Source organism: Columba livia, chromosome 1 (genome assembly GCF_036013475.1).
Source record: "Columba livia isolate bColLiv1 breed racing homer chromosome 1, bColLiv1.pat.W.v2, whole genome shotgun sequence".
Classification (NCBI taxonomy): Eukaryota; Metazoa; Chordata; class Aves; order Columbiformes; family Columbidae; genus Columba; species Columba livia.
In genome coordinates this window covers 122,778,317-122,803,730 of record NC_088602.1, presented here as the reverse complement: position 1 = coordinate 122,803,730, position 25,414 = coordinate 122,778,317, and the positions used below count along the sequence as shown (strand labels likewise).

The 25,414-nt window shown below is 38.1% G+C and overlaps 1 long non-coding RNA gene across 2 annotated transcripts in view; it reads right to left on the bottom strand.

Annotated features, from left to right (window-relative positions):
- LOC110358877 (uncharacterized) overlaps nt 1-25,414 on the bottom strand; it is a 59,382-nt gene that overhangs the window by 18,800 nt on the left and 15,168 nt on the right. The window contains exons 1-4 of one of the 2 annotated variants that reach the window (XR_010475316.1): nt 22,857-25,117; nt 20,683-20,759; nt 4,074-17,693; nt 1,227-1,351 (exon numbers count right to left, since the gene is read on the bottom strand). This is a non-coding gene — a long non-coding RNA (uncharacterized LOC110358877). Of the gene's footprint in view, nt 1-1,226; nt 1,352-4,073; nt 17,694-20,682; nt 20,760-22,856; nt 25,118-25,414 lie in introns of those variants that run through there. The other variant, XR_010475319.1, reaches the window with a different exon arrangement.

The window sequence follows — 25,414 nt, the reverse complement described above, 5'->3', positions numbered from 1 at the left end:
GTTAACACAAGACATCTCTACCAAAATCCAGTTCAATGAATCAAATGTCAGTGTGGACGAGGATGTGATGAGAGTGCAGAAGATACAGAGAAGGCAGGAGGTGATATACAAAAGCTGAAAAGTCTATTTTGTAAGGTCATGGAGGTGACAGTTTGGACCACTGAATCAGAATGGTCTTTTCCAGTTGCAATTCTCAGCATGGTGAAGGATACTCTCTTTTAAAGAAAAAAAAAAAGCATTGCAGCTATTACATGATACAGCTGGTATGCAACTGTAACTGAAAAGGAGAACAGAATTTCACTGCTGCTAGCACTAACCTTTCCTTACAATATCAAAAGTTGGTATGAATATTTAGAACTTAGGCTATGTTTCCTCTGATGGCCATGAACAGTCTGGTTAGACAAATGGCCAGTTCCTATTACTCTATAGGTTATATTTGGTACAGACTGACATCTTCACCTTGCACCACTTTCAAGAAGATCAGCTGCTAATCATGTGAAGAAGAAACTTATTAAAAGGTAATAGTGAAGAAACATATTAGATAATAACAATGAATTGTTTCCTTTCAAGTCACAACTTAACCTAGTAGGTCGAGACTCACCCCTAAGACAAACACCCAGATCTGAATTCCTGTTATTAAGGTGATAGAGACCATGATAATTTACAGAGGTGTATGCCGAGGTTAAACCCCTGACAGCTCGAGATTGCTTTGTCTAAATTAATAACAACTTGGAAGAAAATGGCATCCAGTCCAGTTGTACAGTCTCACACTTAACTTTTCCATTAGTGTCACTGGCCTCCCAGGGGTCTCTTCTCATACTTCATATGTTTATGGACAAGACATAAATGACTCTATATGCATCAGCTGGGCTCAGTGAGCATCTCTCTTTCTCCCGCTCTGATATCCATCAAAATTATTCCCTGTGATTACACTACAGTCATGTCACAAATACAGCCATACCTTGAAAAGCTAAATAAAAGGCCTAGAAACTAATCCTGGAAACCTTATTCATGCAAGCAGGCTCGGTGTGAGACAGAAGAACTGCAGTTGACAAGGCTACTGCACCTGCATGTGTAAGTGGCACAAGTGCCTCTTGCAGACAGATCCCCACCGGTTTCCACTTAGCTTTTCCTTTTTGCTGCTCAGCACGCGGTTATTTTATGAGAAATAGGGGGTGTGTATGGTGAAGTCATATAGGGAGTGTGTGAAATAATAAAGCTCTTACCTGCACTTTAGTCACAGAGAGACATTGCTCCTGTCGTGGAGTTCTAGATTTGGTGCCAAGCTCTACCTCAGGGATTCTTGCTTAAACTGGGATGGGGTCACAGGGCTGCTGGCACACAAGTAACCCTGGAATACAAATCAACATCACATCTGAGAATACCTGCTAATGTTACGGTTGGATTTACTTTGCTGCTGTGACTTTAAAGATCAAATAAGCAACAAGAGATGTTTTTAAATGGATGCTTCCAGATTACATCAAAATACCCATGCTAGCGTTGTCCTTAGGTTCTTAAAACTTGCAGTAAGGAGTTTCATTCAGGAAGGCAACTGGGGAAAACATATTTTTCAAGTATATGCATTTGCTGCCCATGAAAACTAAGTAATTGAGTGACAAGTCAGAACCAGAAATTCAGGAGAAACTGAGCTCAGCTGCTCCGAATTACAGTTCTGCTGAGGGACAAAAAACACTCTTCAAAATCCCATCTGAACATCTTCACCAGCTTGTCCGCAGCATTGACAGTTAACTGCATTATGTTGCTTGATGTGTTTGTGATGTGGACAAACATGCATTAAAGAGTAAAACACACCTATCGAAACTAATGTTCAGTGTGACCTATGCCTGGATTAAACTGAGGTCTCCAAAGGTGAAAGGAGAGTGTATCAATCAACTACACCTTATAACTGCTCTGTCAGACATAGAACACATATCGAATAAAACTAAGTGCTAAATCAACTTAGCTATATAGACAAAATAATTAAATACTATATATTGATTTGCATTTTCATTGGAAGGGAGAAAAAAAAGACAATCAAGCTCTTTTGGTGCTGAAGTTCAGTATCTTGGTCTCATATAGGCTAAAATAAATTTACGAAAATAAAACCTCACAGCTTATAAATATTAGGATTTCTTCTTCCTCCCAAGGGAAAAAAAAAAAAATCAGCATATCAAATATGCATTCAGATGGATATATGCAATAGATTGTGAAATGATCCTTTCTGGACACTTATTCCAGATTTCAGAGTCCCTATTCATTTTAAATTATGGTGCAAGTAAGAGACTTCAACTAAATTGAAATAAAAGGCAATATCCTCCATACCATCCATTTAAAATTAAAAGCACACACGTTAATATGTGCACTGTCAAAATACCTGTCTGCACTGAAGGAGACAGAAAAAGCCTCAAAGGAAAAACTTTGTTGAATGTCTTAACTAAGAGTTAAAATAGTTTTAAAACAATCACTGAAGAGACACTGAATTTTAGTATTATTAAAATTAAGTTTAATAATAAAAAGAAGAGCTCCAGAAAAAAAAAAAATTACAAAACATTGATTTGTAAGATATATAATGTTCTGTTTTCTACTATTTTTTTTTTTTTTGCTAATAGCATTATGCAAATAGTCTAGGTGATTTATTGAAAAATCAACAGTAAAATGCCAGAAACAGGTAAACTCTCAGAACCAAAGTCACAAAACTTATGTCATACTCCATGTAATGTTTAAAGACAGCAACAAATACTGCAAGAAATTATGGAAAAATCTCCCCTTGCCCAAAGGAGTCAGAAACAAACAAAAACCAACCAAACAACAACAACAAAAACGAAAAACAAAGCACTTCCCTCACAGAACATCCAGTGTAGGAGCAAAAATCAGTGTGTTTTCAAAGAGTAAACCTTAAGAACATGATTCCTTACCCATTTAAATAACTCTGTGTGAGTCAGTAAGAAAACTCAAATGCATAAGAGACTCAGTGATTTATCTCTGTTAGTTATCAGAGGTATATGGCTACCTAGAAAGTGGAACTGGAAACTGACCAACAAAAATAAAGAAATATAATTATGTACAAGCAGATGCTGTTAGGTAATATTATATAAAATATATGGAGAAAATAACGTGATACACATTACATAACAATGTTGTGAATATTAACACATATTGAAAAAGTCTCAAATCTAATTTGTAGAAGCTCCGTCAGGAGCATTGTACTGAATATGTTATGTCTGGGGATTAAGCACAGAATGTCTTTCCATTTCTTTCATCCCGTTTCACTGTTTTATTGTATCTTTTCCCTCCATTTTCCCCTGTATGGTAGGTCTCATGCTGGACTTGCTAGTGAAGGGAACCATTATTCCACAGCTGTCAAGAAGAACTATCCTTGTGAATAATAAAATTTTTGTTGAAAAAATAAAAACCTATAACCAAATTGCAGTTCCCTAGGTTTTGTTTTGTTTTGTTTTTTTTGCTGTTTGGGATAATAGTTTGGTTAGGCACAGTTTTGCTCAGTGTGTTTCTGATTCATTGCTCATGTATTAATTCTGCAGAAGCTGTACACATACCCTGAAGTCTAGAAACACACTAGAGCCTCTGACTTTGACTCAAATGAAGCATGTTTTTGGATGAATACCATATAAAATAGGTTATCGTTTTGAATACTCACAATTATGGACTCAAAACTCACTTCCCATTTTTGTCCCAAAGAATTAGCATAGCATTTATTGCTCCAGTGAATATTCCTTTTATATTCTGCAGAATATTCATGGAAATTAAGTGGATAATAGGTACAATCGGCTTAATTAAAATTCAAATGAATTTTGGCAGGATTCCTCATAGATCATTAAAAACCAAAACAGTTATTCCATGAGAAATTTAAGTATAAACAAACAAAAAAAATGCCCTGTGACTCCCGCTCCCCATGATCTGCCATTGAAACAGTCCCCTCCTGCCCCCGGTGCCCACCACAATCCCCTCTCCCATCCTCCTTGAGGAAAGCTCCTTTTCCCATCCTCTCTCTTCCTCTTCCTATCCCTATGTGCAAGGAGGAAGATGCCCTGATGAGAGACAGAGGTGCCCACCGGGTGGTGACACGCTCCATGGAGCAGCATCCATTTCCAGGAACCGCATCCCTTTGGGACTCGTTGCTCGGGAGAGATTTGGTTGATGTTGGTCAGCATGTTCATCAGCTTTTGGGAGGTAGAAAAAGGGTGGAGGTTGACAGGTGGCTGCATAAAACAAGCTAATAACAGAAAAACAACCCACTCCTCTGTTGTTCGTTTCTTTCTCATCTATCAGATGCATGTCATGTACAACAGTCAAGTGCCTTATAATGGGATTTCACAAAAGGAAAACAAACAGACTTTTAAAGCAAGTGTGGTCCTTTCACTAGGTACTCTCCCACACACTGAAGGTCTGAATATAAATGAGCACAGGATTTGTGCAGCAACAGAGAGCACAGGGAGCCACTACTAACACCAGCAGCAAAGGAGGTGCCCATGGGGACCCCAGGAGATGCAACATGAGTCCAGTGGCACAAGGTACATATGTGGGGCAACATCTGATACCCAACACATCACTTAGAATTTTAGAGAGTGGGGCTGGGGAGGATGGACCATGGAAGACTGATTCTGATTCTTACAATGCAGTTTTTTCCAAGATCAGGCATATACCTGAGGCTCCATTTACATTTGCTCACCATTTCCTCGGTGTATCTCCCTATTAAAGATTTTGTTTCTGCTATTGAAAGAGTCTAGCATTTCTTGAGTACAAGTACACTTAATACTCCTGAAAAAGTAATGTTCTCATTGGAACCACTTTGATATGACATCTTTTGCATGAAGCCCTAAGGACATTGTAGTCAAGTTTGCTAATGGAATTAAAAAAAATAAAAGACGTGTGTTTTCCAAAGAGCATTTTGGATATGCAAATTTAAGGCATAAAACCTCTTACAGAGACAGCCTCAGAAAGATGTCTTAAGCCAGTCTTATTTAGACTAGTGTTTATCCCAGACAGTCATTCTTAGAAAAAGTGAATTGGAACAAAAAAGTCCAAATCACTATCTTTAATAACCCAGAGGTCAGGAAAACTCAGTCCAGTGTTCTGAGTTTACTATCTTGGCTCTTTTCAAGAAGAGTGTGTGGATTGTGTACAAAAAATACGGAGGTTCAGTTTGAATCCTTCTGGAAAAAGGCTTCATACACTAGTTACAAGGAATAATGTAAACTTCTCAGTGAATATAACAATGACCAAAGAGATAACAGCTAATCCTCCCTGACACATGCATATATAAAATTGAAAAGGAGCTCTATAATAAAAGACAAAAAAAAAGATGTCATTACAGAACCACACTTTCCTTTATCAAAAAAAAAGAAACCTACAAAGAAAAAAGAAAAGCAACTGTTCCCCCAATAAAAGTTAATATATTTAAATTCAACTATAGTCTTTAACTGGCCCTGAATATATAGCTAAGAAAGTAATGAGTAAAATATATTTACCACTTCCCAGAAAAAAACAGTATTTAAAAATATAAAACCCAGTTCACTGAATACACAAGAGTGAAACACGAGTTTCATCCTGTTGAGCTCCTCCTGGCAAATAAAGAGCAAATATTGCAAACAACAGGAAAACACTTCTGTAACTTTTATAAAGGTAAGAATATAGCATTTATTACACAAATGTACAGTATGGAAAATACACAATTTTAAGGCATCTGCATTCTACCTTTTAGACTCTTTATAACAGTATGAGCTGATAGGTAGGTGCATACACATCTATGTAAAATCATAATGATTTAGCACAGTAGTCTCCCATTTATGTTTAAAAGGACTAGAACTGTTATAGTTGGCACAAATGCCTGAGAATTATCTTACTTCATACTTGAGTCAGATGTAGCTGTCCAAGAAGAGTAACATCATCTTACCAGTATAGATCAGACTTTGGGAACAAAGCAGCATTTTCAGAATGAGATGCTCAGACTTCAGCATCAAAAGTCATATCTGGATTAACGGGAGGTGAAAGAACTCACTCCATCTGTATCTTTTACTTCACTATCTGCATAGGAACAACTTTTAAAATTGATATTTCAACAATTCAGTGCTTTGCTGTAGGGCTAGTACTATGGAAATTGTGTTCAGTGGGTTTTTACTATAACGTATGGCAAGAAAAACACAGTTTCCTTTCAGACTACTTCTGCATTCACTTCCATCTATAAACTTAGAAAGGAAGAATAAGATATCTATTGAGAAACAGATGAAATCACAGTAAAACACAGGAAGGTGAAACCACCTTTAGGAGAGGGCTGTACTCCTCGACATTCCAGTCCTGAGGAAAGCCACCATAACGGGCAGCGCAGCCTGGTACCACCACACGGCTTGCAGGAATCACATGCAAGAGCAGTGCTTACCATCAGAGTGATGACTGAAGTCCCCAGTATGGCAATCAAGATTCACAAGCACTTGAGACTTGGTTGAGACCACATACAAGCTCACTTTCCCTCAAGTTTGTCCCTCTTGGAATAACAAAATCCATGCCCCAAAAAAGTCAGGTTTTGAGCAGGTGGAGTTTTCTGATCTCTTCTGGTTCTTGAGATGTTTTATGCCCACTGCCACAAAGAAAGCATTTAGTCTCAGCCCATCTTATCTGGACAATAATGTGTTAATATGAGGATGCTGGCTGATAATAGTCAAACAAACGGTCATGAGAAAATTAATCTTGTCTCCTCTTTTCTGCCCTCAGGGAGCCATTTGCAGAACAGAGTTGGTTTGAGTTGAACACTGCAGCTGATATTCTGTGTTTTCTACAAAACTATACAGATGATAACACTTCAGTTTTACTACTGTTTTGCAAGCTTCTCATGACACAAACACAAAAGTTTAAGACACCTATCTATATAGCCAATATTCACAGAATCATAGAACAGCTCGGGTTGGAAGGGACCTTCAATGGTCATCTAGGCCAACCCTTCCATGATGAGCAGGAACAACTTCAACTGGATCAGTTCCTCAGAGCCCTGTCCAGCCTGGCCTGGAATTTCTCCAGGGATGGGGCATCTACCACCTCTCTGGGCAACCTGTGCCGCTATTTTACCACCCTCATTTTGAAGAATTTCTTCCTTGTATCTAGTGTTAATCTCCCCTGCTTTAGTTTAAAGCCATTACACCTTGTCCTACTGCTACAGGCCCTGCTAAAAAGTCTGTCACCATCTTTTTAAGAGGCCCCTTTTAAGTACCGAAAGGCTGCAATAAGGTCTCTCCTGGAGCCTTCATCAGACATAACAACCCCAACTCTCTCAGCCTGTCCTCATAACAGAGGCATTCCAGACCTCTGATCATTTTTGTGGCCTCCTCTGGCCCCTCTCCAAGAGGTCCATGTCTTTCCTGTACTGAGGGCTCCAGAGCTGGATACAGTTCTCCAGGTGGGGTCTCATTAATACGTGACACTGAGAAGCAGACCACAGTATGTGTCTGTTTATCTTCAAATAATATGAATATGCAGATCTCTACCAATATATTCGCTCCAGCAGAACAAAGAGCAGAAATGTAAAAGCTTGTAAGTGGCAACATAAGTGGTGGTGAGAAGCCAAGCAAGTGCTTTGCAATTTAAATGTTTTCCTACTTCTGCTACTTAAAACTGCTACTATCTTCAGAAACCATTTTCTACCGGAACAGCAAAACTAACTTTTCATGTTAGCAGTTTTCCTGTACCAAATGACTTGAAATCCCTGCCACCATAAATAGACTGTACCAAACAATGGGAAGTGGCACTCCTGTATAAGGGAGAGAAAAATTATGCAATACCTTATCCTGGGCAAAATCATATCAGCTTGGAAACAGATACAAACCTTTTCACCCAGTTACATACACTACTTGCAGAACACTGAAAGTCGCTTTCCATCTTGCCCAAAGCAATGGGACCACACAAGCTGGGGACACCTGTGTGCTTCTGGGTATAGAGCACCAGGGAGTTGCTTTTCTAAACTAGCTCTGTGCCACCAGGATGTTCTCAACAGACAAGTCATCTCTATCTGCCTTCAGTCCAACCTTTCATAACCTTGGTGCACACACTCATTAGTTACTTCTCCCTGCATGCTTATTTCTCTTTAAAATATGAAAGATTAGGAGAATATCTCACATAACAATACAGTTTTTACAAAGCAACTTGATGAAAGCAAAACCACAGCTTGGCATTAGTAGCCATGAAAGGCTGTCAGAGATCTATCTGAAATATCAATACATTATTTCAAATGTTCTTCCTCAGAGCCACTTGAAGCATCCAAAGACAATAAAATCAAAGGAATAGCTATTCCTTGTTCAGAAAAAAAAAAAAAAAAAAAAGGCAATTAAGTCTCCCCCTAGAAGTAGCCCATTCGCATTAAAAGGGTACACTTCAAAGAGAGGTGAAAAGGGAGACTGTGTGTTTCAGACAAGTACAGAGCAATATGTCTGTCATGCAGGAAATCCAGCTTCTGAAGAGTTAAAAACTGGAAAAGAGCTAAAAGCCAAAACAATTCTCTAAACACAGTGCCCACCTGAGAGAAGAGCACCCAAAAAGTGCAATAGTGGCATAGGCACTCTTATCTTCCTCTTCTGTGTGATTACCTAAGAGAGCATTTGCTCTTGATCTCATCAAAATGCTAACTGTGGAAAGGAAGAACAGCCCAGTCAGAAGGTGCAGCTGATGTCAGCCTAGAAGCTAGGAAACAGATTACAAGTAAATAAAAATCAGCAGTACTTGGGGAGAGAGATTTCTTCAGACTACTCTCATGGTCCCAGGCAGAAACCAAAGATCTGTATGGCATTCAGATCATAGACCAGAATTGTAGAATCATTTTGGTGGGAAAAGATCCTCAAGATTGTCAAGTCCAACCCTTACCCTAACATCCTAAACCATGTCCCCAAGAACCTCATCTATACATCTTTTAAATACCTCCAGGGATGGTGATTCAGCTACTTCCCTGGGCAGCCTGTACAATGTTTTACAATCCTTTCCATGAAGAAATTTTTCCTAATATCCAATGTAAACCTCTCCTGGTGCAACTTGAGGCCATTTCCTCTCGTTCTAACACTTGTTACTTGGTGGAAGAGACCAGCACCCTCCACGCTACAGCCTCCTTTCAGGTAGTTGAAGAGAGAGATGAGGTCTCCCCTCAGCCTCCTTTTCTCCAGGCTAAACAGCTCCTGTTCCCTCAGCCACTCCTCATCAGACTTGTGCTCCAGACCCCTCACCAGCTCCATCGCCCTTCTCTGAACTCACTCCAGCACCTCATTTCCGCCCTGCTATGGTTGTATCATAATTACTGATAGCACCCATGGGTTGGCATGTGAGGACCTCTGCATTTCTGAAGAGATTCACCTAATGCTACAATCCATTCCTTTCTTCTATGAAAGCTCACTCTGCCAGACATTTTTGTGTCTTATTTTCCCTGACAAGCCAGTCAGGAGCATAGTAAGGATGTTTGTGCTGGACCTCTTTTGGCAACATCCCCTTTCTCTCTTTGAAAGCACCCAGGGCTGTTGTGATGTCAGATTTACATAGACGAGGAAAAGCAAACCTGAGTGCTTCAGCCAGATTGGACAGATTAATTTTAAAGGGTTTTCTAGCTCCAGATTTACTTCTAATGAACAGGAAAGCCCATGAGTAAACTAAAAGTCATACACACTACATATCCAGAAAAATCAAACAAAAATTTCCCTTTGGCTTATTTTTCACTGGTACTTCCAGAAAGTCTGGTTCCATTGAAATTCACAAGTCCAGTGGTCAGCTGCTCTATGAGTCTTCTGTGGATATTTGGAAAAGGATGAGAAAATGTGCATAGGGAAACCAAATACCATTCAAAAGACTATTTCTCATAAGACTACGCTATTAGTTTATATTGCCTGACATTTTTATCTGTGTATGGAATCACATCTGGCTTTCACATGAGATTAACGAGGTTGTGTACTTCTGGATCATACAGCACCATCTACGATGCCGCATAGGTATTTTTATAGTGAAATAATATTGAATGAACAAGAAAACCTCCATTTGAGCTAAATTTCACGATTAGTTATTGTTAAAAAAAAAAAGGCAACAAAAAAAAACAAACCACGCCACCACAGCAACAATACCAAACAACAACAATACCAACAGCGAACACTGTCAAACACTTCTGAGAATAAAATAAATGTTGCGTAATTTTTAAAAGTAATCTTTGACAAGTGCAAAAGAAAATAAAATATTTATATTGAATATATGTATCTATATGTAGAATGTGTATCCTTCGCTGTTACTGCATCCTTATAATCTAGGAAAAGTATGTCATCTTTTAAATGTCATCCAACAGTTTTAAGCACAATAGTACCTTTGTTCCTGCTCTTGTTCTGTTTGTCATACAATGTATTTATTCCTGTCATTAGAATATCTATTATCTCACACTAGGAAAAGCCTCTAATAGTTTTATTTTTCTTTTAGGTATCACAGTAGGGAAATTACTAGAAAACATAAGAAAGCTTTGAAAGGTGAACTTTTCATTTATATAAAATTTCACATATTTCAAGTGCTCACTCAAAAAATCCTCTTTCTTTTCATCAGGCTCAATATTCTCTTAAAACAATACTTCAAAATATTACTTAAAACCTTCAATCTTTTGTTCCATTTTCATAAGAGTTGAGATAAAAATTCACAGAGATGAAAGGTATCTTAAGGTAAGAAGACCACAAACACAGAGCACATGCTAATTGAAAGGCAGATGAATACCTAAAGGCTTTTTTCATAGAGTTATTTGCTACTTTCATCCTCAGGCTCCTCTTCCAGAGTTCCCTATTTGCAAAAAGTGACACCCTTAAAAGGCTAGTTCCTACTCAGTGATTTTTCCTCTGAAGTTCTTTCTACAGGTCTAAGACCCAGTTAGTTCCCATCCTGAAATGGTACCTACCCTTGCAAATGCAGGAATAAACGCAAACTGCTGGAATGGAATATTGCAACATAACCACTGCTCTACACCAGTAGGAAACCTAATGGACAACTAGGGCATTTGAAAATGGATAGTCTAAGATATTTAAAAGGTTTTCTTTTTAAGCTGAAAACTCATAGAGCTTTCTTTTTTTTTTCAGACTTATTGATGTCTTTTTTCTTACATTTCACATCTATTTTTTTTCTCTCTCTTTTTTTTTTCCCCCTTCTGCTACCAAATTCAATAAAATAAACACATTTTGGTTGTCCTTTTTCTGTATTTTGTCTGATTTTTTCTGATACTGTTTATTGAAATAGTCTTCCCCTCTATTTTTTAAAAGGAACCCATATAATCCACCATTTCTAACAATAAGGGATTGAGATTCCAATTTCACAAAAGTGTGATTTAATTCATTGCTTTTTTTCCCAAAAACTTCTGCAAACATTTTTTATTACACCAGTTCCTTAGGCCCCTGTTAGGCTGGAGCTAAGATCTATGCAAACACACAAATGCAGGGTTTTCCTCTTTGAAGTGGTCGCTCAGCATCACCCAATAAAAGGCTATCAGAAAGGAAAAGCGTTTTTGAATATTTCCTCATTTCCATGTGGTGCAGAAGCACACCAGCTTTTGCTTAATATTAAGACACCCTTCAAAGCTACAAAAGTTAAAACATTTCTTAATGCAGTATATACTGAAACAATTAGACAATACTTCAAAGCCTTTGGTTTTAAATCTTTTGGTATCACCACCATTCAAGAAAAAAGTATTTATACAACGTTGTCAAACAAAACTTGTTTTGCAGCTAATCTGCCAAAGTTTTGGAGCAGAAGATAATAAAAATTTATTGCATCCTGTTTATTTTCTGAAAAAGTGAAACAAGATCAGATCAGGCATTTTCATTCTGAAAAACTCCAAAAACATTGACTTTTTTATATTGTTTCAATGTTGAGTATTTATCAGCTCAAAACTAGAAAAGGTACAGAATAAATATTAAACAAGCTTTCCAAAAGTGAGAAAGAAAGGAGCAGATAAGGCCAGCTGACTATCTATCAAGATCTAAGACTCATAATCCACCACTAGAAGGGCATGCGATCTAAAAACAGTAAGATGTACTTATCCATAAATTCATATGATTGAGACACACTCCACAAAATCAAGACCACGTTCTGCCCAGGAGCCTCTTACTACTAGAAAGGAAACTTCTTATTGCTATTCTTATTCTTCTTATTCTTCTTTGCTGGTGGCTGGAAATCCTTTCACTAATTCATTCAGCTACTACTGACAAGTTTACATGAGAATTTTGTACTAGTTTGGAAGTATTTAATAATCAATCTTTCACATTGTTTTTCTTCTAACTCAACTGATTTCAAAAGAGAGGTGAATGCATTCATAAATGCACATAAATGATCAGTCTTTCTTATATCACCTCCCATTCTTGTAACAGCCAAAGACTGCAGTAGTCCACACAACGCAACTGGAAACAATAACAAAAAACCCTAAGCTATCCCTGCTGCTCATGACCTTTGCAAACATCACTGCTGATTTTTTAAATTATTTATTTTTTTAAGCCATAGGTGGTTTGAAAACATAACCATTTCACCTTTTCAGGACATATAATTAGTTTTACAAAGTAAAATAATTTGTTTCAGTGTGTATAATGGGCTGGATATTCAAATAAGCCACTAACTGGATGAGCTAGAGAAATGAACAGGATATTGGGTGAATGCATATGAAACTCCAGGACCTAAGGTTTGAGTTCAGTTACACAGAAAGTGTTGCCACCCACAACAGTGGAACAAGCTTTGCTTAGACAAGTCCTTCATTATACAAAAGCAGTCAGATCTACATTGAATCTGATGTGTTTGATAAAGCTTGAATCTTTGGCATTTTAAATCAACCTAGAAAAATAAGGTAGTAGTCCTACTTTTTAGAGCTGAATTTTCTTTCCTGGACAGAAGTACACAGGAGCCAGAGGTTTTGGCAGTTTGCTAACCAGCTGACCATCTCCAGGTGAGGAGACCTGACAAGAAGCTGTCAGGGATGAGGCTGAGCCCTCAGTTCCAATATCAGGTCACGCAGCCCCCCAGGTTTCCGAACTGCCCCTCTCAGTAACGAGCATCCATCTAAGTCCTCAGCAAGAGGAGCAATTTAGTCTCAGGTTTTTTTAGCCTCTGGGGAACAGTTGGTAGTTCAAAGAGAACTGTCAGACACTATAGGGTATCAGTATAATGTCCTGTGTTGGCCGTGTTGGGTGAAATGAGAAATCAAAGACTCAGTTTAATGCACATCTTAAAATATGGCTTTTTGTAACTCTGAATAACCCACATCCTTTCAAAACTAATCCCTGTCTCATCCTCAGCATGATCTTTCCTGATGTTACATCTCAGTCATCCCACAATGAAGAGAATTTTAACTCACTTTCTTGATGTAAAAAAAAAAAAAAAAAACAAACCCATACTGTTCCATACATTTAATCTTTATCTAGTCTTGTTAAGTTTACAAGGAAAAATAATGAAAAACAAAAAAAAAATACTAGCATGCCAGTTAAACACTCTCTGGTTCAGTCCCACACCCAGACACACTCATTTTAATTCTACATAGGTACTTGCAAAATATTACTTTCTTCACAGCCATACAACTTCCACTGGACTGCATATATATATTTCACAGTTGTCTAAACACTAATTCCTATTGAAATCAGTCATTTACTATTACAGCTTTAGAGTCTGTAAATCACATGCAATATTAATAAACAAAGATATCATTTATGAGTAGAGACTCTAGAAACAAAGTAGTTTTTATTTTGTAGCTCCGTTTTCAGTTCTCCAAATGAGTTAAGCTGATCCTAAGCATTAGTGAAACTTTCTTCTAAAACCCATGCAAGAATGTCAGCAGCTCTACTGTTGTATATAATTTTCTACGTCCTGAAAACAGTAATTTACATAGAAGTAAGACTGAAAAGTCATGACATGGCAGAATTGCAACTGCTTGGATGTTTAAACTGTGCTTTTCCTGTTTTTGAAAGTGTTCTGGTTCCTTTAAAGATGAGAGGATTATCTAAATTCCTGAGGTTTATGAAGATCATTTTTAGTGGAATTGTCAAAATTCTTGAACTACTTAGCCACAAGAGTTTAACTGTTACATTATCAAGGCGGCTGGGGGCGGGGGGTGAGTGGTGTGAAAAACAAAACAAAACACCACCATGACAAAAACAAACACACAACCTTAATTCCAGCTTCTTTTCTGGAACAAATGCAAACAGGTTTGAGTCTCCTTTCATTTAAATATTGCAAGTTGGAATCAATGGTCACATCAGTGTGCAAAAGTGTTATTTTGAGAAAAGCCTTGCAAATACTACATTTCTTGAGTAAGCACAAAGGCATTGCAATGGGTAAAGGAGCCCCTCTACAAGATACCCAGATTTAATAGTTAATAAATAAAGAAAACCCAGCCCAGCACAACAGCTATATTTTTGTTTTAAACAGAATCTGCTTTTTAAACATGTAGGATTGGTTGCACTTTTTCCAGATATTGCTACAGCTAATGAAGTGAGAGGTTAAAGTAAACCAGCTAAACTATATTTTAGCAGAAAATTGTGTCCCAGAACAATCTACTGCAAATGAGAAGATAACAACTGAGGCCCTGAAGGATTTCTGTGTTACTGTGACTGTGACTGATTCTGTTTAATGGGCTCATATAAATTGTTTGGAAAAATGAAAGTGGTTGTAGGTTGTCCAAATTTGCAGATTTATTTAAAAAGAGGAATAATAGTTGGAACGATGTCAAGGGTAGGAAATAAACACAAGGAATCTGAATAGAGTAGGACAATAGGGACTGAGAGATTATGTACAGTGTCAAGAGATATGATATAATGCCCTTAGGGAGGCCCAGAAAAGGATTAAAAATAACTCAAATTTGACAAGTCACAGGGAAGATGAATCATGGATAATGACAAAAAGAAACAGCATGAAGACAGGATCACAGAATTTGTGTCCCCCAGCAGCAAGGAAGTCGAAAGGTCAGTGAAAAATCGGTAGGTGAATCAGACACTTATGCCGTGTATTCTCATCAAATAATCAGTTTTCAAGTTTTAGAAGAGCAGTAAATTTACAGACTTCATATACTTTTAAAATGAAGTGGTGATTTGTTTCAGACAATTCATCTTCAGTGTAACCAGAATTTTCCCTCTTTTTTGCTACTAAGCCTGCATAACACAGCCGGAGAAATCAACAGTTAAAAATGATAACCAAGAACCTGGTCACTGCCTAGCATTATGCATGTACCAATGGTAAGGGCATGGCAGTGCAGTTTCTCTTCTCTCTTTTGGCAGATTATCTATTTAAAAGACTGTTTTAAAAAATGTTATCTGTCTTGTACACAGTCGGATATTTTTTAGGTTTTTGTTGTTGTGTGTTTATTTTGGTTTGGGTTTTATGGTAAAGGGGAAGGAAAAAGAAGGAAGGGGAAAAGGGGAGAGCAATGCTCACGGAAGCGCTCACAAACTGAAATCTCTGAAAAGGTAAACTTATTGTCATAACAGGCAGAGCATATAAAACCACAATCTAGCTCTCAGAATTTCACAACTGGGAGATGATAGAAGCTTCCTCTAGTAAGATGCCAGGACTCTTATGGTTTCAAAAACATGTTAACATGCATTGGAATACATGCTTGCACGCCTTTGAACTTCAGACTGTTTTGGACATTCTTCAGCCAGGCTGGAAAATGAGAGAGAAAAGAGAAGAAGAAAAAAGAAGAAAACAAAATATGGCTAAATGTATTTTTTTTTTTAATAAGCAGTGCTTTAAAATGTGGAGAAAGAGACAAGAAAAAAGGATCCCAAACCAAATTGTTCCCAGAAGCAGAGAACTGAAGCACAGTGTTGTCATTGCTTTTCACAGCTGAGATCATGTTGAGTGCTCTATCTTCAGGAATTAATTATTTTCAGACATGCATTGGCAATGGTTCTCTGAAATATTACAGACCTTGTGACATGAAAGACATGCATAATTCCTGATAGCGAATGTTGTCTTGTTGTCCAGAAAAGCAGGCTAGAGCTCTGCTCCTTTTCTCTGTACCCTTCAAGATGCAGCAAAAAAAAATGTCTTTGATATCCAAACACCAAATGAAAAATGAACAACTTTTTCTGCTTTTTGTCTTGTTTGCTATTGACCACTTGTCCTCAAGGCTTAGTACTCTATTCCCCTGTAATAATTCTCAATAACTATATGTTGTCAAGCTGTGCTCATGCCACAGACTGAACTATTCGTGCTGACTATATCAGTTAGAAACATTTGTGATTATGAAATCGCATTTAAAAATAAAAAACAGATTTTTCAATTGTTAAATCTTGTTTCAAAGTAAATATATCTTCCTCTGAATACTAAGATTTTTTTCTTTTATTTTTTTTCATTAACAAGACATGCACTGGCTATGTGAGTTGCTTAGTTTTTAAGTAAAGCAAGTTCTCAGTCTGAAGTTAGTTTGCAGTCACAGACATTGGATTCCATTGAAACAGTGATAAATTATATTTATATCACTTAGTCATTAAAATGCATTATTTTTTTACTTTGTTTCAGATTGTTGAGAGTTATTGATATTTTGAGTGCTCCCAGATATTGAAAGAACAGTTCTAAGCTTAGTTTCACAGGACAGACTAGTTCAAAATCACAAAACCAACCTATTAATGATGGAAAGAGAGCTTTTGTTTTGATATATCTGTAAACTCAATTCATGCAAGTTACGCTTAAACCTGCATATGAAAGAGACTGATCAAGAAAAGCAGATTTGCCAATAAAAACAAGTTATTAGAAAATCCTCTAATCCTGGCTTTTCTTGTTTCTCAAGTTTAAAGATGTCGATTATGAGAATATATGGTTGGAAGACTCCAGCTGAATATCCTGTGTCATTACAATGAAGAATGCATAAACTTCATAAGTGAAGCACTTTCTGAAACGGCCTTTATCCATTTCTTTTTTCTTCTCTTCATTAAGTTACCTTCATTCAGTGCCTTGAAGTCATACACAGCTCTTTTCACAATCAACCTCAGAGGTAACTTTATGATCTCTTCATTAAATTATATGATATATTGCAATAATTTAAGCAAGTGCTCGTATCACAAAGAACAAGAGTTATCCCTTCTTGTACAAAAAAATGTTCTTACACCAGTGCTACCTTCTGCCTCTATCCATCAAACTGTAGTGCTGTCTGATGGTAACGGCTTAAAAGTTATTCTGATGCACTTTCTTCTGACTACAAATTACTGAAGTTTGAGAGAGAACTGTGAAAACCACAGACCACAACTCTTTCAAAAATCTGCATTTCTGAAGAAATACCTTATCTTTGAAGAAAAAGAAAAAAAAAAAGAAGAAAAATGTCGGGGATTGGCTCAAGGAGCACAGACATGAGTCCACCAAGCAACTGTACGAGCAGAGCCCATTTTAGTTGACATAAGTAGGCCTTAGTTAGCTTGTCTGTTAGGCCGTGGGAAAAGGGGGAACGGAAAAGTACTAACTAAGGCAGGGTCAGGATATTTTTGAAGAGATAAGAGTCAGAAGAATGCGGGATGCGCATAGCTAGCTAAACCCAAGTAGGTGGAGTAAGTAAATGTGCTTAGCCTATTAGATAGAGACAAGTATGCATAATTATGGTATTTGGTATAAATGCACGCTATCTCGGGCAATAAAGTTGAAGTATGCTTTATCACTCATATTGAGTCGGCTGCATTTCTTCCTCCGTCCGCTCGGGTCTGGAACTCTGATGGGACTTTTCTCTGCAGAAAAAAAAAAAATAGAGAAAAGAGGAAAAAAAGAAAAAATATTAAAAAAAAAAAAAAAGGCTAATGCTTTCTCCCAATCTTAGCATGTAAGATGTAAGTAAAGCGTAAGTGAATAAACGATGTTATATTATCAAATTTCAGGCAGGCAAAAAAAACTGAGATAAATAATAGTTTCAATTAGGAAAAAAAAATTCAGTTCTCCACCCTAAGGGGTAATGGGTAATGTGACAGCCACAAAAATGTATGTACATATTAAGGTCATCTGCCATCTTCCCCATCACTTCCAGGGAAACTTCCATGGTAAAAAATAGTTCTTTGCTAAACAGTAAAACCAGAAGACTTTCTCTCTCTAAATTACTTCTCTGTGGGTCTACAGCCTGGTCCCGTGGTATTCCATATTACCATGAAAGTTGAGACAAGATGGCTGCACAGTCCCTCGCCCTTTCCCACTGCCTAACATTACTCTTTCTGTTATTCTTCATAAAATATCCAAGAAATTTTGCTTTTAGGTTCCCTCTTCCAAAGCATCTATGACCACACATCCACAGGAATCTCACATTCCAATAGAGCACCTTGATTCATTGACAAAACATTTTTCTAATAGAAACAAATATTAACTGGAAAATATGCAAGCACAATGAAGTAACTGGAAAGTCAGTTGCTATTTGTAGAGGGCTATGACTACAAACATTCAAACAAGGAGTTACAGTTCAGCTACAAGTAAGGGAAAACAGCCAGACAGAAAGCATGCCAGGCCTCATGCCCATACCCTGCACACACTCTTCGCAAGGATCCATCCAGAGATCCGAGCTCCTTCCATGATGCAAAAATGATCAATAACATCCTTAGGTCTATGAATTTTGTCTTGAACTGGGCTCAGGTGGATATTCCCTCTAAAGACCTATCAATATTTAACTTCTTTACTTCCTCTGATCTTGCATTAAAGCTTAGATCCTGATACAGAAGAAATAGGCTTCTTGTAAAATTGCTGAAAGCTAACATAGTATTTCTTTAATGAACACACACCTTATTGACTGGGGAAAAATAAAACACAATATGAATCAATCTATGCCTTTTCTGACTGTGCATTTCATGGTTAATGCTGTACAAGAAAAGCCTAAATGGTACTTGGGGAAAAATTGTGCTTTTAATTTGTGATTTTGTGGCACAGTACAAGGGTCAAGTTCTATTTTAGTTTAAATGCACAGGGCAGCAGACCCAAGTAGCTCAATCATTATTAGTATTTGCCTATTTTGTTTCTCCTACTTTTACAACATGACAATTTGACAATACTGATGGACAAGGGACAAAGCAGAACCACCCTGTCATTTCCAGCTGTGACGGGCCAACCATGGCTGGCTGCCAGCCTCCCACCCAGTCACTCTCCCATTCCCCCTCCCCAACAGGACAACGTGGTTCCTCTCCATAGGATGCAGTCCTTCAGGAATAAAACTTCCTCTGGTGTGGGTTCTCCCTGGGCCATGGTTCCCTCAAGGCATATGGATCAGCTCCAGCATAAAGACCTCCACAGGCTGCAGCAGCCTTCTGCAGTGTGGTCCTCTGCATAGGCAGCAGGAGAATCTCTATTCCAGCTTCTGGAGCATCTCCTCACCTCCTTCTCCAGCTTTGCTATTTTCAGGAGTGTTTCTTACACTCTCACCTGCTCCTTACAATCCTTGGCAGCATTTTTTCTTTCTTACACACATTTTCACAGAGGTGCTGCACGTGTGGCTGATGGGCTCAGCCACGTCCTGTAGTGGGTTCACCAAAGCTGTGTCTGGCACAGGGCACCCCCTGGCCTCTCTTCACAGAAGCCACCCCTGCAGCCTTCCCAGCTGCCAGCACTTTGGCACCTATGCCCAGCACACTAGCCTATAAGTATCTTAGGCTCTGTGACTGTATGATTCAAAATGAAGAAAACCATGAGGGAAACAATGGGATGAAGTTGATCTTACAACTTATCCTGCAGCTGCACCTCAACCTTAACCTTAAATGCAGAGCTATCTCCTTGAGTCCCACCCAGCCTTGATCTCTCCTTGCCACTTGGTGATTTGAACAACTATGGTGGTAATTTCATGAAAAAAAAAAAAGGTATTAACATATGATCAAAAAATAAATATAAAGGAAGTTGTAGAGTGTTTTCATTCATGCTTCTTTGAGGATTTTCTGCGCTATTTAATACCATCTTCTATTGTACACATTAAATTGTCCTCTAGTGTTGCCCAGGAGGGCTACAACTATTCAAAGAGTCTTAAGCTGAACACAGGCATCTGCACATAGATGGCTAAAGAAACAACTATGATGACAAGAGAAGTTTCTGCATTGATGCAGAAACAGGTGTTGTCCTAAAAATGTGAATCAGGCTTTTTTTGGAGTTTAATTATGGATCAGATTAAGGCACTATGTTTAAATAATTTGGTCTAGTTACCTAGAAATTTGGGGATAAGAATTTATAGAAAGTACTGGAAAAGTAGGAAAGTCAACAGTTCTGTTTATCAAATTCTATCTCATATTATGAGGCTCAGACTGTACAATCCTGTCACTTGTATAAACACAAAAGAGGATGCAACATGTGAGGTTAAACACTAATCCTGTGAGAATTACTGGAATGACTTTGAAGTGAATAGAATTGACACCAGATGAAAAATCAAGCCTAAACTTTAAAACTACAAATAAGGTATACTAAAACATGGGCACATTTCATTGGAAGTAGACAAGCTGTTAAAAATAGTTAACACTTACACTGCAATGAATCATGTGCTCTTTCATCCTAGGGATGCAAAAGAAATACCAGTCTTTGTAGAATTATTAAAATCTGATCACAACAAGCATATGAAGTAAGATGCTCTTAGCTTAATAGTGGCTGTGACATGCATCTGTACAAGAAATTGAAGATGGGTGAAATCAGCCTAAAATGTTGACAGAGGAAGTTCGGCCTATTCCAATACCAAATCCATTTTTGGCCTCTTTTTTCACTACTTACCGGAAAAATGGTTGTTCAGGTTAAGATATCTTGTTATTTTCTGCTTTCTAACTCTTTCAAAGAGTTGCTTCCTTCAACTGTTGGAGAAACAACAACATTGATGATGCAAGACCTAGGATATGTGCTTTATAAAAATTTTTTTTTTTCTTAATCTACCGAACAGATACTTTAAATAGCTGCTGTCTTCTGTTCCTGTTAGAGCCAGCCAAATTCTATGCAACTGATTGCTTTACTGTGGAGTCCAACTTTTGACTCCCTGGTGACAAAAGCCATAATAGATAAACTGCTGGAGTATTCTCTTCACTCGAAGATTACCTTTGCCAAGAATGCTTTTGAGTGTGAAAGCAAACACAGGGACAGACAAACACACCAGGGAAGGAGTGTGAAAATCATCTATGAAAAGCTGTAAACATCGCACATTCCTTCTTTTAGTATTTTCTGTTATGCTTATGGCCGTACTATGGAAGCAAATCCTAGTGCACAATTGAGCTTAGGTCCACAGCATTGTCTATTACAATTCTTGTAGCTATGCAAGGGAATAGCCAAACACAGAGGTGTAAAATGAATTCCCTACGATCATAAAAAGCAGCTACAACATAGACAAGAATAGAAAGTAGCAACATCCATATGCTGATTTCCACAGCAGAACTCATTCAAATTTCTCTGACCATTCCTGGGAAAACTGGACTGTACACTTAGCTGCTCATTGACCAAGCCTTTGATCCATTGCACATTTACTATTTCATATGTCTCCACACACATAGGCCTTGAAAAAGGACTTCAGAAAACATGCACATGCCAGAGGCTGAAATTATCTAAGGAGATGAAAGGAGAACCACTGATCTGAAGAAGAAAGGGAGTTAATGTAACCAGTGTGACGCACTAGCAGGATTATTTTAGCCACAGCATTTCAGATGAGCCAAGTACAGTAGCAGCAATCAAGAGCAAAGAAAAGATGGCAAGATATGAGTGCTTGGACACAGGTTCCCAGGAACAAGATTTAGCACTCATTTTTGTGTAGTCAAGAATTAGGGTTATGTCAAAGATGACATGCCAGCGATAGGTCTTAGTTACTGAAAGGTGATCCCTAAAAGAAGCAGAGGGAAGGGATAGAGGAAGACAAGACTAATGGATCACCCTAAAATATACACTGAAGCAATGTGCAGGGGTGGCAGGCAGGACAGTTTCAGTGAAGTATGTAGGCAAGGATTCAATTTGGAGAGAATATGAGGTGAACCTGAAGGGCAAGGGCTGCAGACAGCAGTCACGAAGAGGTCATTAAAGGAATGTGGAGGTGAGGGAGCAAATGGATAGTATTCAGATATGGAAGGGTCAAGATCAAGTTTGAAATACCTGTGGTTGGATATTGCTCTGAGCAACCTGATCTAGTTGAAGATGTCTCTGCTCATTGCACTGGAAGTGAACTAGAAGACCTTAAAAAGTCCCTTCTAACTCAAACTGTTCTGTGACAACAAGGCAAAAAGAAGAAACTCAATTAGAAGGAATTTGTTAGGATGAGTGTGAGGATGAGAAAGGTATGCACTGCACTAAGCTTATTAGGAATTCTGCAGACAGGCATTAAGACCATCTGCCCCAAAGAACTTAAACATTTCATAAAAGAACTTCTTGCACAGCCTGGGACTTTGCAAAGATTCAGTCTTTGTTAATACATGGATCAAACTCACAGACTAGCTTCTAGTGTGAAATATCCCATCCAGCTTGTAGCACTCACCAACCTTTAGACAGAAATAATAATAATGTGGTGAAATGGGATATGGCATACACCATCTGGCAGCTGTGCAAACAAGAAGAAGAACCCTATGAAGAACATTATTACACATTTGGGGACCTGCTGATTACATTGCATGTCTAAGGTTAGACATTTTGGTGTGGAAAATTTGAGAACACAGTCTAAATCGTGGATAATTTAATAGGTTGCACATGGACTTCACCTCTAGTTTATTAATTCTTTTTTATTCAACAATACATCCGTTTTTAAAAGACTGTCTTGCTTTTATGGGAAACTGCTTAAAGTGCTCTTCAAAACACACAAAGCTGAAAGGAAGAATTCTCATTTTTCTGTAATAGTAGGAATGTTCATAGCAGTCTGGTCCTATCAAGGTGCTCAGTATCAACATATAGCCAATCACTCATATTTCAAATTAATATATCACCTGTGTAGATGGCAAGTCCTCTTCCCCTTAGAAAGACTAAGGAGTTTTTATTCATGTTTTTTTTCTTTTTTCTTCTTTTGTTTTCTATTTTCTTTTTTTTTTTTTTCCTCCTTTATGAAGGAGAACAACAGAAAGTGATTAAGGAGAGTGTGTTAATAAAAAAAGCTCTTTAAACCAACAAGCTTATGGATTTTGAAGGACTGCCAGGAGAGTCATTAACAGAAAATATTCAAAAGGCACTTAAACGTGTTCTCTGACTTCAATAGATTGGTTTCTGTCACCCCACACGAAAGCAGAAGAACGAAAAGCTCATGCTTGCTCCCTGGCTGGTTCTCTGTGCTCGGCAGTGCATTTCAATTACCCATTCAGGCCTTTATTTGCTGCCAGTGTTCTTTCTCCTGCTCCGTCTCCATCCAAGAAACACTCATCTTTCCTTCATCTATCTCATGTTGACTATTTCTGCTACTTGAACTATCTCTATTACAAGGGCAGCATATTTCACTGCACATGACTTGCACGTGATCCTTTAAATCATCTCTATTCTTCTTTAAACCATTTCTATTACCAGGGCAGCGTATTTCATCGCACACGACTTGCACATGGTCCCCTACGCATTCCTGCCTTCTTTTCCAATCTCCTCTCACTGCTTCATGCCAAATTCCTCTTCTTTCTGAAATGCTGTGATGTGTACATCATGCTGGTACTGCAGCAGATGGTGCTTTGGAGAAAAGGGATCAGGTGCACAATTAAGATGGACAGATTTGAAATTACAGATTGAGGTTAAGTTTCCAGGTATGGAGAGAATGTTTTCATCATATTGTCACACTAACTTGGAAACTGATCTCAAGCACCTCGAATGCTTCTACTAGTAACTGGCATTAGTAACACTGAGAAGAAATTCTTCCCTCTCGGCTCCCCTATAAATGCAGGGACATTATCACCTAATATTGATTCCCCTGTTCTTTCATGCTGTCTCAGGATAGAAAAGCACATTTTTTCAGAGTTACGGAACTGCATAAAAAAAATAAAAAAATATTTTTTCTAAGGATTTCTGTCTCAGGTCTTCTATATGTCATCCACACCACAATATCTTCAGACCTTTCCTGTATCTCTTAGCCTGACCTTATCGTTCTCTGCCTCATTCCATCCTTCCTGTGACTCTCATTAACCCGGCTCTCTCCCTCCTTTTTTTTCCTACAATACTCTTAGCTTTCCTCGATGACTTCTGCATAAAATTTTGGGCTTGTTGACTAGCTTGGCCAGGAACAGTATACACTGTGACCAGTTCAGCCCTCCGCATAGTAACCATCCTGATGACTGCTGCCTTGTTTTTTCCATGCGTCAACATTAATTTAGTCTCTCTTCTGATCCCAGATGCTGACTTCCACAAAATTCTGTGAAATTTGGCATGTGGAATGACTGCTTAAGCTTCATTTCCTTAGGAAACCAGTTAAAACATTTCACTTCCTTTTTCTAAACTGGATTAAATAACTGCAAGATGGATGGTGTAGCAGCCGGACAAACATGACCTGGTCAGGAATGGCGCCAGGGCTCACAGGTGCTCCTTTCAAAGGCTGGGGAAAACAGCACAGAATGTTGACTCATCTTTCAGCCCTCACGGATCCTCCTAATTGCTCAGTGAATTATTCACCCCAGCTTGCTGTTCCCTCCCCTCAGTCCTCTAACGCCTGCTTTGCTCATGTATTTGCACGCAACACATATTTGTCACCCTTCCCCTGAAGTTCCTACAATAAGAAATTCAAAAAGACATCTTCCACTTCCACAGCACCAAGGACTGACCCTTCTGGGGTTGGGCTACAGCACATAGATGACAGAACATAGAAACATTTTTAAGTCCTGAATTATAAATGAACACCCCGTAATAACTGGGGTACAATTGCAAATAATGAAATATCCTCCAGTGGAAGAATGGACCTGTTTTAAAGATGTAAAAGAGCTGAAATTGTTCCAATATAAAAGTATTTATGACAAAATATAAGAGGAGGATGTAGCAGTAGAAAATTGCAAGCTAACTGACACAGCACTGCTCTCATTAGCCCTTAATTTAACTTAACTAGGGAAAATGCTCCTTTTTGCTGTTCTATGTATTCTTTTAAAATACACAGAGCATGTAGTACCATAGCTTTTCTGTCATTGCATTCAGTAAAATAAATTACATTTGAAGTTACCTTCTTAGTAGATCTCAAAGCCTAACAAAATATCCAGTCAGAATACTGAAACCAAGGATCTGAGCTTTTCAAATCAACCTAAAAGATGAACGAAATACTCAAATGCTGATTGTAACATACTGCTTTTTAAACAGGAGAAACACAGATGCAGGGCTGAAAAAAACCCAGCAGTTTTTGTTCCACAAATCCTATCAGCAAAAGATTTCAGAAAGGTTATGAATCTTAATTGACCATAGCATGACATGTCAGAAAAAGTAAGTAGTGTCATTCCTATGTCAATGAGGAGAAAAGGAGTACAACAGGAAGGAGCAATAGGTCAAGCCTGGACAGCATGACAACCTGGATTAGAAGCCAGGCATTGCTGGCTCT